The following is a 14,149-nucleotide window of genomic DNA, read 5'->3' as shown; positions in this document are numbered from 1 at the left end:
GCAATTAAGGGCTAGGCAGCAAAACTCTGAGGGAAAGAAAAAAAAAAATTTCCCTTCAACACTTCTTTTTCTCCTGCTTCAGCCCAAACAATTAACACTAGCCAGGGAGCATACCTACGGCTTCCTATATGCCATGCGCCAGCCGGAGGACTAACTACGCCTGGTAGAGGAAGAAACAGACCTGGCTTACCTCTAGGGAAATACCCCAAAAGATGATAGCAGCCCCCCACATGTAATAACGGTGAATTAAGAGGAAAAGACATACACAGTATGAAAGTAGATTTAGCAAAGAGAGGTCCACTTACTAGATAGCAGAAGGATACAAAAGAGGACTTCACGGTCAACTGAAAACCCTTTCAAAAACCATCCTGAAATTACTTTAAGACTCCTGTGTCAACTCATGACACAGGAGTGGCAATTTCAGCCCGCAAGAGCTTCCAGCTACAGCGAATTACAAAAACTGCAAACTGGACAAAAGGTACAAAACAAAAGGACAAAGTCCACTTAGCTGATCAGCAGACTAGTAGCAGGAACATGCAACCGAAGGCTCTGGTTACAATGATGACCGGCAAGGAAATGACTGGAGAGCAAGGCTAAATAGGAAACTCCCAAACACTGATGGAAGCAGGTGAACAGAAGAAGCAAAGTGCAAACAAGTCACCAGTACCACCAGCAACCACCAGGGGAGCCCAAAAAGAGGATACACAACACAGTTGTCCTAAAATTTATATTGGATTAACATCACAGCGTTTGGGTACACGCACCCATGAACATGTGTGTGATATAATGTCGGCAGAAAATGGGACAGATTTGACACAATTGAAAACATTACCATGTAATTTTAGACAATTTCATAGGTGCAACCCTAAGTTCCTCTCGGTAAGGGGGGTTGATCATGTCCGCTGCGGCATCAGGGGGGGCAACATTAAGCGCCTCCTAGCACAGAGAGAGTGCCGTTGGATTACCACACTGGGCACGATGACCCCCATAGGTTTTAATGAAGTACAGGGATTCTCCTCCTTTTTATTATAGTCTGCTGAAGAAGTTATATTCTTTATCTCTATCATGCACCATTAGATTTTAATTCTGTATCTCAGTTTTGTGTATTTTACCTTTCTCAGTGTGCTGTACTATTGACCATATTCACATGGTTTTTGATGCTGGGGATATCTATATGAAGTGTGTGGAAGAATGATGAACAATACTGTGGAAGGAATCATCCAGTGACAATAGGACATATTAAAATCTACAATATGTGATCAATTAATTCATTCATTTATGTCGACTTTAAAAGGAATGATTGATAGATATAATCATATGTTATACCCACTGATGATTGGTCACTCTTTGTCCTACTATATGTTTCCCCATGCATCTTCTCTCACTGTTTGTGGCAACAGTATTGGCATATGTTGTTCTTATTATTGTATACATTTGTAATAGTTTTATTAAAGTACATTATAGTAATATTATTCATTGGCTCATCTACATAACTAGGTGGCTTTTAGTATTCATGTAAGGTGGTAAACAATGCACGGTTCATCGGCCTATTCACATATGTAGATAGTTGTAATTAGTATTCACTTAAGCTGATAAATAATGCACAGCACACTTTACACTTTGTAACTTTAATGTTAATACACATATGTTATATATACAGATGCGGACAGGTGCTATCCTCCATGTCCCGATCCCTGTTCAGCGATTTACCTGTGTCGCGTTATGTGGGCGGGGCGCTGGCCCACTCACGTACTATTTTTTTGCTGGACCTGAGACTTGAGACGCAGGGAGGAAGTAGGTTTGCGTTTCACACATAAGCACAGGCACTTTGTCATGGGGTCATATGACCGGATGTAAACACTATTTAAACCGGACTGGGATCCTGATTAAGCCACGCCTCCTGAGGAAGCGGTAACGAGTTGACATGAAACGCGTGTTGGGTAAGGTGACTGGGACCTAGACGGGATGTTCATACTTATGGGTAATTATCCCCTTATTTAATCACACATTTTTGGAATACTTGCACAGAAGTATATGGTAACAAGTTTACTATTATTGATGTATCATTTGAAAAGTCACTATACATTTGAGGTATATGTACGTAATATTTGGAAGTGATTTATGGACATGATGTCCGCTGCATAGTGCCTTGATTCTGTTGAAGTAACATGCGTCCTGTTTTTCTTGGGTCATTTTTTTGCATCCACGGATATAGTCACAGTGATAATAAATCCATATACTTTATTTTTGTAATATTGTGAATTTTTTATGTGTAAGGTAGTGATTGATTTTTCAATGAACATAGCTATTTTGTAATTTTCTGGCAACTTTTGGACTCTTTTGTCTCTTGTGTTCCACTTGTTGTTGATTCTTCACCAAAAATTTACATTTGGTATCTTTTTGTTTGAAGCATGATATGTGGGAAAAGGTTGAAAAGTTCCAGGGGGCCGAATACTTTCACAACGCACTGTATATTTGAACCCCAAAATGCTGCTTTATGTAAAAATGTAATGAAAACCTGTACCAACTCATATAATAAACACCGTTGGAAAGTAAAAAAAATGAAATGGTGATCAAAAAGAAAAATAATGGTATCACTGAAAACGTGATCTTGCCCCACAAAAAAACATTGACCTTCAGATTATTTTTTGTTGTATGTGCAGCCCATTTACCTGAGTTTGAGACCCCCTGCTCTACCCCCTCCTTTTTGGAAGTTATATAGTGAAATCTTACCCTTTTTATGGGCATTGTATTGTTGTCTTTGTTGAATATGCCCCAATTTAATAATACTGAAAGATGTATGACGTTGCAAAACTTATGAAGATTATTTGTACCATTTTGTATTGAAATTTCTTTTATGCACCTTTTGTATGTTTTTTTCTATTTTTGAATATCACCTGTCTAAACTACATGCAACTCTAAATAGAGAGATAAACATGTACAAAACGTTTTTTTGTTCCAACCCTTGGCTTCTAACTCTATGTTGTTACTGTAGGACAGAGGGCAGATGGTCACTTTACCAATTATCTGCTGCAAATACACATTTCTATCCATGCTACAAACTCCACTCATGTTTCTTTACCTGGCAGTGCTACAGAACTCTCGGTTGCTTTTAACACCATCATACGACACAAGAACAAAGTTTGTTTTGCAACTTTGTATTGATTTCAGAGATTTAGTATAAAGAGATACAAAATTACAGTCTTTTATTTATCATTATTTGTGTTCTTGCCCTTTGTATCTCTGTGTTTTTCTTCATGGGACCCAGGAATATAATTAGCTTTTGGTCCTTTTATTCGCCACTTGATCCTATTTAAATGAAGCCTCTGGTGGATTCACAGAATTCTTTAAAGCCTCGCACAGCTTGCAGATGTCTGTCTGTTTAGCCACATGGCAGAATCAAGACTTAAAAATCCCTGGAGTTTAACTCACCACCAGCAAGTTTTTTCACTGGTGTTTAAAAAAAAAAGCAAAAGAAAAAATATTCAAATTTAACTTTAAGACAAGCATCTATAGTTTTCCATATTTATCTGGCATCATTGCTGCTTGTTAACAAAAATCAAGTGCTGGGATTACATTTTCATGTGCCCCAGCATAGTTAAAAGGTCTCCAAAAATTGTATGACAGATGGTCCTTGAATGATATTCACAACCTCTGCCCCTGGGCTTGTTTGTAAGGAATACTTTGAATGGCTTTTCCAAGAGTTAAGGTTGCTGTTTTATATGTGATTATTCTATAATAATTACAATTATTTTCATGATTTTTAACATTCATTTTAGCTTTTCTTTAATTTTTGCACTCATTGACTTCAAACATGTTGCATTATTTCTGTTTTGGGACTAAAATCAACATTAATTGTACTTTCCTTTCACTCCCTTTTAATTTACAAAGAAAAAATCATTAGATCTGACTTTATGAAGATGCAAGAAGCAAAGTGTTGTTCTCTAGAAAACTATGGAAAACCTATGGCATGTCTAGTTGACATACTTGGGCGATTAATTTGAATTAATTAATCGAGAAAAAGTTTATTAAGGCATCATTAGATATCGTTAAATGAATGAAACCTTATAAAAAATGTATTGAGCATGTGTCATGCATTATGAAGCTTGACCTAAGTTTGGCTACCTTTTGTAAAGAATTCTAAACTTATAGAATCTCTGCATTTTTCAGAATTAAGAATTATTTATTATATATTACTAGCTTAGAAGGACAGCTCCAGACTTGAGTGACGTAAAAAATCTTCTTTTTATTCTGCCAAATGCAGTGCAACATTTCGACAATACCAGTCTTTATCAAATATGCTTGATAAAGACAGGTATTGTCATAACGTTGCACTGTATTTGAAAGAATAAAAATATTTTGCACTGTATTTGAAAGAATAAAAATATTTTTTACTTCATTCAAGTCTGGATGCTGTCCTTCTAGTCTACAGATGATTAAAATACTATAGTGCTGTGGTTAACTTTCTACTTTCATTAATAATACAATCATTCTATATAGTCGGTTTTCTCCAGTGGTTTCATAGACAATAACAATCTTGAAGGAGTTCCCAGAGATGCTTAGCACTTGTTGGCCCTCTTGCCTTCACTCTGCAGTCCAGCTCACCCCAAACCATCTCGATTGGGTTCAGGTCTGGTGACTGTGGAGACCAGGTCATCTGGCGTAACACCCCATCACTCTCCTTCTTGGTCAAATAGCCCTTACACAGCCTGGAGGTGTATTTGGGGTCATTGTCCTGTTGAAAAATAAATGATGGTCCAACTAAACGCAAACCGGATGGAATAGCATGCCGCTGCAAGATGCTGTGGTAGCCATGCTGGTTCAGTATACCTTCAATTTTGAGTAAATCCCCAACAGTGTCACCAGCAAAGCACCCCCACACCATCACACCTCCTCCTCCATGCTTCACGGTGGGAATCAGCCATGTAGTGTCCATCCATTCACCTTTTCTGTGTCGCACAAAGACACGATGGTTGGAACCAAACATCTCAAATTTGGACTCATCAGACCAAAGCACAGATTTACACTGGTCTAATGTCCATTCCTTGTGTTCTCTAGCCCAAACAAGTCTCTTCTGCTTGTTGCCTGTCCTTAGCAGTGGTTTTCTAGCAGCTATTTTACCATGAAGGCCTGCTGCACAAAGTCTCCTCTTAACAGTTGTTGTAGAGATGTGTCTGCTGCTAGAACTCTGTGTGGCATTGACCTGGTCTCTAATCTGAGCTGCTGTTAACCTTCCATTTCTGAGGCTGGTGACTCAGATAAACTTATCCTCAGAAGCAGAGGTGACTCTTGGTCTTCCTTTAATAGGGCGGTCCTCATGTGAGCCAGTTTCTTTGTAGTGCTTGATGGTTTTTGCCACTGCACTTGGGGACACTTTCAAAGTTTTCCCAATTTTTCGGACTGACTGACCTTCATTTCTTAAAGTAATGATGGCCACTCGTTTTTCTTTACTTAGAATTTTTATTATGGCAAGAAAAAAGCAGCTAACAGTCTGTTTAGTAGGACTATCAGCTGTGTATCCACCAGACTTCTGCACAACACAACTGATGGTTCCAACCAACCCCATTTATATGGCAAGAAATCCAACTTATTAAACCTGACAAGGCACACCTGTGAAGTGAAAACTATTCCCGGTGACTACCTCTTGAAGCTCATCAAGAGAGTGCCAAGAGTGTGCAAAGCAGTCATCAAAGCAAAAGGTGGCTCCTTTGAAGAACCTAGAATATAAGACATAATTTCAGTTGTTTCACACTTTTTTGTTAAGTATATAATTCCACATGTGTTAATTCATAGTTTTGATGCCTTCAGTGTGAATATACAGTTTTCATAGTCATGAAAATACAGAAAAATCTTTAAATGAGAAGGTGTGTCCAAACTTTTTGTCTGTACTGTATTTTGTGGCAATGACCTTCGTCTCGATTCCGAATTATGATGACTTGATGGATGAATGAATCTGTGGGAAGATCAATCTTGTGAAAGCCTAGATAGGTCCATGAGGGTCTTCTCTGCTGTTATTTTGATAGTATCAACCATTGAGTTGCTGGTCTTCCTCTTAACCTCTTTCCTTCTATTCTTCTGACCATGATGTCCTTCTTTAGCGATTGGTCTCTTCGTATGATGTGTTAAAAGTAAGCAAGTCATAGCTTGGTGATCCTTGCTTCCAGTGATATATCTGGCTTGATTTACTCCAAAATTGACTTGTTTTTTTTTCTTGTCAGCCATGGTATTAATAACATCCTTCTTTACCACCACCTTTCAAAGGCCTTTGATTCTTCTGTCTTGTTTCTTTCTTCTCCAGGTTTCACATCCATATCTTACCACAGAAAAAACCAAACTACTGTATGTATGAGCTGTGTCTTCGCTGCTAGTTAAATGTTTCTCAATTTGGAAACTTTGTCCAGTGACTCCCAGTGACTTCATTGCTTATTTGCCCATAGTTATTCTCCTATTGACTTCCGCTATTGTCTCTGCAACTTGAGCGATCATTGAACGGAGTAGTTTGAGGACCTTTACAACTTCCAGTTCATCACCATCCATCTCAAATGTGTCTTGGTCACATCTAGCAGTAGTCAATATCTTTGTCTTGTTTTCACCCAATCCCTGGTTCCTCTGACAGCTTTTTTTCAACTTACGGCTGTTACCGTCTTTGTAGGATCTTCATTAGTATTTTGCTGACATGAGGTATGAGTACATTCGGTAGCATCTCCTTTCTTCAGAACAGGAATAAACACCGATTTTGTTCAGCCGTGGGGCCATTTACCAGTTATCCAGGCGTGTGATGACCTCATCTGTTGCTTCAGAAGTCTTTATTAGCTCTATTGTAATATTGAAACAATAATCAAAAACACCTTTGAAATAATGGGGTTAAGAGCATAGTGCATTCAAGCTCTCCCCGCCAAGTATATGAGAAATATTAATGTGGAATACTCCAAAATACAATACTTAGAACTACGCAGAAACGGAGTAACTACAAGCCACAATATGGAACAAAAAGTACCAAAGACATCTTTATTAAGACAAATACACATATAAAAACAGTTCAAACTAAATCCATATAAATACAGTAGTCTGCACCAAGGAGGACAAAGAGGTATGCATGGGGTGAGTTAATGGTCAAAGTAAAGAGACTAGGGTAAGAAAGCCACTGTAAGTAGTGCTGCAGCCACTCCATAAGTACTAAGAGGATCAGCAATCAAAGGACCAAGGTCCATTTATAGTGACCGCTTCAAGAGTATAATATCCATTCATCAGCCAGCTTACCCATAATAAGTCCGGACCAAGCCTGCACCCCAGAATGGCCCCTATTGTAATATTGTCACATCCAAGCGCTTTGTTGTTTGACAGAAGCTTTATGGCAGCAATCAAAAAGAAGAACGCCAAAGCACTCACCGGTCTTGCAGTTCAACAAGTCTTTATTATATCATGTACAAAAAATGGAGATTCTTCACGGCACACGGGAGGACAAAGTGCAGGGTGCGGCGGACGAGACGTCTCGTCCGCCGCACCCTGCACTTTGTCCTCCCGTGTGCCGTGAAGAATCTCCATTTTTTGTACATGATATAATAAAGACTTGTTGAACTGCAAGACCGGTGAGTGCTTTGGCGTTCTTCTTTTTGATTGCTATCATCATGGACTTTTATGCCTCACGCTAGCACCTCCGCTCTTTGCTGTATGATCTGGTATAGCTTTACAGACTCCACGTGATATTGTCTCCACGCCAGGGGGGCTGTGCTGCATTGATTCTTTTTATTTTTTCAGCTTTATGGCAGCACCGACTTTATTTTTTAGGATGTTCATCTCTCTATCATTTCCAGGATCAGTTTCTTCCCCATTCATTGAGTCATTCTTTTACAGGTGCTCTGTGTACTGTTTCCATCTTTCCTTGATCTATTCTGGCTCAGTTTGTTCCTGTTACCCTATTTCAACACTCTTTGTTGAAGCTTTAGTTGTAGCTCATTGATCTTTCCTAGTCTCGCCCCAAGATCTCAGTCTGTGCATGCTCCTCCTCCGACGGCCATTTTAAAGGAGTCCACCGCATGGAAGTGCGGGGGTTCCAGGCTTTCACAAAATGTTGGCGTAGCCCCCGCACTGCCAAGCACCTCCTCCTACCAGCCTGGGACTCACAGCATTGCACCTCCAAACACCACCTCCTCCCAACCCAAGCCCAGCAACATCGCCCACAGTATCGCCCGACTACTGCCGCCGCCACCACCCGGTAAGCTACATGCATCCACAAAACGCATCCATAAAACGCATCCACACTTTCCCCCAAAATTAGGGTGGGGGGAAAGTGTATCTTATAGTCTGAAAAATACGATACCTCATTGATCCTGTTTTAATTTTATTTATTTCCGATTTTTTATTTGTTAGCTAACATAATATATACCTTTCTTAAATAAAATTAAAATAATAGCAGAAAAAAAGAAAAACTTTCTTCGTAGCCCATTGTGTAAATGAAAACGGATACAATAATAACTGCTTTATAAACATCAGATACAATCCTCTTGCGATTTCTCACAGCTCTTACATCATGCTGCCCAGAGATTATAGGAGTAGCCCACTGCATGCCTGGAAATTTAGACTTGACTCCATCGAGAGTAGTGTCATTTACATAATGTAAGTGCTCTAACTTTCCAGTCACTGCGGTTGGGCTACCTACCTACTGTACAGTAATAGCAAGAAAGAGCTACAATGATCGACCTAAATGTAAATACATAGGTAGCTCTTCACTTTTGCCCTAGTCGTGGGTTCAGAAAATAAACAGCTGAAGTAAAATATGGAACTGTATTCATGGAAAACCATATTGGTGCTCTGAACGTGGAAGTTTTCAGGGAGATTTTGTAGAAAGAAAAACACAAACATTGGTGCATGACTGTTTTGTGCTAAATGTTATGTTTGTTTTTTATTATTTATGCCACTCTCAGCACTTTTTAAAATGCAACCCATCCCCCAGCAGATGTAATATAATTTATATACATTAAATAGAATCATTACATTTTATTCCTGCATGCATTCACTTTAAGACTGACATATGAAATGCTGATCTTTTCTTTTCAATGTTATGTCACGAAACCACCATCAATGAGGCATGCTTTTGCTTTTAAAAGAATCTGCCACCAATTCTTAGTTACAATCAATGCTACATTACACTATACAGTACTTTCATTGATGTTCAATTGAAGTTCTTTTTCTGTATCCTTTAAAGCACCACTACCGTGTTTTTTTTTTATTTTACTGCAGCAGTAATGCTACTAATGTAAGTTCCCTGACCCTAACTTATACTCACCTGCCGCCATCGTCGCTATTTATCACTGGCACTACCGTTGGTTTTTGGTAGGTTTTGCAGGAGTGAGCCTTCTGGCTCTTATAGACTTTCATTGAATGCTTGTGATGTAACGTTTAACTTCCAGACAGTCAGAAGTTGCAGTCACAAGATGGCATCGCAGGACCAAAGTGGCACCGAAAGATGAAACTCTCAGACTGGTGAGCAAGGACCTTACATTACAAACACCACTCCAGCGCTGAAAAAAAAAACACTGGAGTGGTGCTTTATGGCCTCATTCACTGAACGGTATTCTGGGTGGTATTTTGCTTCAGTACAGATGTAGCAAGCTCCTAGCAAATGTTCTTTGTGATAAATGTATCAATTTAACATGTTGAAAGTCCATTCAGTCCATTACGCTTTTTGGGTGGAGCACATTATAGCTATGGAAGTGTGGTACGCAAATTGTATAGGCGAGCTACATTACACATAGTGCCTGTAATGTTGGTGCTTGCTTCGTCTGTATTTATAAGCCAAAACTAGAAGTGGATCCCAAAACAGGGAAGATATGTTGTTAATCATTCAATTTTACTTTTTATCCACGTAAGCGCTATTTTGGTGGCTCAGTGGTTAGCATTGCAGCCTTGCAGCGCTGGGGTCCTGGTTTCTAAATCCACCAAAGGCAACATCTGAAAGGAGTTTGTACGTTCTCCATGTGTTTGTGCTGGTTTCATCCAAGTGCTTCTGCTTCTTCTCACACTCTAAAGCATGGGTGTTGCTGGCAGCGTCGGACTGGAGTACCTTGGGCCCACCAGAGAAAAATCATTCTTGGGGTCCACCATGCAGTTTAAAAATACCACACAGGATAGATCCTATAAACCACACCACACAGGAGAGCTCACGGATCCTCTATATACTACACCACACAGGAGAGCTGACAGATCCTCTATATACTACACCACACAGGAGAGCTGACAGATCCTCTATATACTACACCACACAGGAGAGCTGACAGATCCTCTATATACTACACCACACAGGAGAGCTGACAGATCCTCTATATACTACACCACACAGGAGAGCTGACAGATCCTCTATATACTGTTGTGAATTCTGTTGTGGGTTCTGCTCTTGGGCTCCCTCCGGTGGTTATAAGTGGTAGTGCTGCTGTTTGTCCTTCACAGCAGTCATCAGGTGCGTCCACTTCGGACGGGGCTATTTAGTCTGGCCTCACCCTTTGGTGAGTGCCAGTTGTTCATTGTTTCTGGAGGATTCACATTCCTTCCTGGTCGCCCCTGCTTGCAGTTCATTTCTTCAAGATAAGTTCTGCTTGTTTTTCTGCCCACATGTTGTGGGCCTCATTGTTCAGTGCATTGCATGTTTTTTCTTGTCCAGCTTAATCTGTGTAAGGATTTATGCAGCCGAGCTGGAATCTCTGGAGAGGCAGATTTACCCTCCAAGTCTTTAGTTAGATTTGGAGTTTTTTTGTATTATCTGTGGTGGACATTTCTTAGTATTTTTAATACTGACCGCATAGTTCTCTGTCCTATCTTTTCTATCTAGCTAGATTGGCCTCCTTTGCTAAATTCTGTTTTCAGCCTGTGTATGTTCCTTCCTCTCCTCTCACAGTCAATATTTGTGGGGGGCTGCCTATCCTTTGGGAATTTTCTCTGAGGCAAGATAGTTTTCCCTTTTCTATCTATAGGGTTAATTAGTCCTCCGGCTGTGACGAGGTGTCTAGGATTGGTAGGTACATCCCACAGCTACTTCTAGTTGCGGTGTTAAGTCCAGGGTCTGCGGTCAGTACAGTTACCACATTCTCCAGAGTACGTCTCATGCCGCTCTTAGGCCACCAGATCATAACAGTACAACTGGCCAACAATGAGTTAACCGCATCTCAAAAGAAGGGAAAGAAAGTGCTGAGCCATTTTTTTTTCTGTACTCTGTGGTGTTTTTTTTTCCCTCCTTACCTCTGGGTGGCTCAAGAGTTAGGCGCTGATATGGATGTTCAGGGACTTGCTTCTCGTGTGGATCAACTTGCTGCTAGAGTACAGGGTATTTCTGATTATATCGTGCAGACTCCTGTTTTAGAGCCTAGAGTTCCTACCCCTGATCTGTTTTTTGGGGACAGGTCCAAATTTCTGAGCTTTAAAAATAATTGTAAACTGTTTTTTGCTCTGAAGCCCCGTTCCTCTGGTGATCCCATCCAGCAGGTAAAAATTGTCATATCTCTGTTGCGTGGCGACCCTCAGGATTGGGCATTTTCCCTGGAATCTGGGAATCCGGCCTTGCTTAATGTAGACACCTTTTTTCAGGCGCTTGGGTTATTGTATGATGAACCTAATTCTGTGGATCATGCTGAGAAAACCTTGTTGGCCCTGTGTCAGGGTCAAGAAGCGGCAGAATCGTATTGCCAGAAATTTAGAAAATGGTCTGTGCTTACTAAATGGAATGAGGATGCTTTGGCGGCAATTTTCAGAAAGGGTCTTTCTGAATCTGTTAAAGATGTTATGGTGGGGTTCCCCACGCCTGCAGGTCTGAGTGATTCTATGTTTCTGGCCATTCAAATTGATCGGCGCTTGCGTGAGCGTAGAGTTGTGCACACTATGGCGTTGTCTTCCGAGCGGAGTCCTGAGCCAATGCAGTGTGATAGGATTGTGTCTAGAGCTGAACGCCAAGGATTCAGACGTCAGAATAGGTTGTGCTTTTACTGCAGCGATTCTGCTCATGTTATTTCTGATTGCCCTAAGCGTGCCAAGAGAATCACTAATTCCGTTACCATCAGTACTGTACAACCTAAATTTCTGTTATCTGTGACCCTGATCTGCTCATTATCGTCATTTTCTGTCATGGCATTTGTGGATTCAGGCGCCTCTTTAAATTTAATGGACTTAGAATTTGCCAGACGTTGTGGTTTTCCCTTACAGCCTTTGCAGAGTCCTATCCCTTTGAGGGGCATTGATGCTACACCATTGGCTAAAAATAAACCTCAGTTTTGGACACAGTTAACCATGTGCATGGCGCCAGCCCATCAGGAAGATTGTCGTTTCCTGGTGTTGCATAATTTGCATGATGCTATTGTGCTGGGGTTTCCATGGTTACAGGTACATAATCCGGTGTTGGATTGGAAATCTATGTCTGTGACTAGTTGGGGTTGTCAGGGGGTTCATGATGACGTTCCTCTGATGTCAATTTCCTCCTCCCCCTCTTCTGAAATTCCTGAGTTTCTGTCAGATTTCCAGGATGTTTTCGATGAGCCCAAGTCCATTCCCTTCCACCGCATAGGGACTGTGATTGTGCTATTGACTTGATTCCAGGCTGTAAGTTCCCTAAGGGCAGACTTTTCAACCTGTCTGTGCCTGAACATGCCGCCATGCGGAGTTATGTTAAGGAGTCTTTGGAGAAGGGACATATTCGGCCATCTTCTTCTCCATTGGGAGCAGGTTTTTTTTTTGTTGCCAAGAAGGATGGCTCCTTGAGACTCTGTATTGATTATCGCCTCTTGAATAAGATCACGGTCAAATTCCAATACGCTTTGCCTTTGCTTTCTGATTTGTTTGCCAGGATTAAGGGGGCTAGTTGGTTTACTAAGATTGACCTTCGAGGGGCATATAATCTTGTTCGTATTAAGCAGGGTGACGAATGGAAAACTGCATTTAATACGCCCGAGGGCCATTTTGAATATCTTGTGATGCCATTTGGACTCTCTAATGCCCCATCTGTGTTTCAGTCCTTCATGCATGATATTTTTCGGAATTATCTTGATAAATTCATGATTGTATATTTGGATGAGATTTTGATTTTTTCAGATGATTGGGAGTCTCATGTGAAACAAGTCAGGATGGTATTTCAGGTCCTTCGTGATAATGCCTTGTTTGTGAAGGGGTCTAAGTGCCTCTTTGGAGTACAGAAGATTTCTTTCTTGGGCTTCATTTTTTCTCCCTCATCTATAGAAATGGATCCGGTTAAGGTTCAGGCCATTCATGATTGGATCCAGCCCACATCCGTGAAGAGCCTTCAGAAATTTTTGGGCTTTGCTAATTTTTATCGCCGTTTCATTGCCAACTTCTCCAGTGTGGTTAAACCCCTGACCGATTTGACGAGGAAGGGCGCTGATGTAACGAATTGGTCCTCTGAGGCTGTTTCTGCCTTTCAGGAGCTTAAGCGCCGATTTACTTCTGCCCCTGTGTTGCGTCAGCCGGATGTTTCTCTTCCTTTTAAGGTTGAGGTTGACGCTTCTGAGATTGGGGCAGGGGCCGTTTTGTCACAGAGGAATTCTGATGGTTCCTCGATGAAACCGTGTGCCTTTTTTTCTCGAAAGTTTTCGCCTGCGGAACGCAATTATGATGTCGGCAATCGTGAGTTGTTGGCTATGAAGTGGGCATTTGAGGAGTGGCGACATTGGCTTAAGGGGGCCAAGCACCGTATTGTGGTCTTGACCGATCATAAGAATCTGATTTACCTCGAGTCTGCCAAATGGCTGAATCCTAGACAGGCTCGATGGTCCCTGTTTTTCTCTCGTTTTGATTTTGTTGTCTCGTATCTTCCGGGTTCTAAGAATGTTAAGGCTGATGCCCTCTCTAGGAGTTTTTTGCCTGATTCCCCTGGGGTTCTTGAGCCGGTTGGTATTCTGAAGGAGGGGGTGATTCTTTCCGCTATCTCCCCTGATTTGCGACGGGCTCTTCAGGAGTTTCAGGCTGATAAACCTGATCGCTGTCCAGCGGGGAAACTGTTTGTTCCTGACAGATGGACTAGTAAAGTGATTTCTGAGGTTCACTGTTCTGTGTTGGCTGGCCATCCTGGGATTTTTGGTACCAGAGATTTGGTTAGTAGGTCCTTTTGGTGGCCTTCTTTGTCACGGGATGTGCGTTCTTTTGTGCAGTCCTG

Source organism: Ranitomeya variabilis, chromosome 2, assembly GCF_051348905.1.
Source record: "Ranitomeya variabilis isolate aRanVar5 chromosome 2, aRanVar5.hap1, whole genome shotgun sequence".
NCBI classification, from domain to species: Eukaryota; Metazoa; Chordata; class Amphibia; order Anura; family Dendrobatidae; genus Ranitomeya; species Ranitomeya variabilis.
This window is presented reverse-complemented; position numbering follows the sequence as displayed.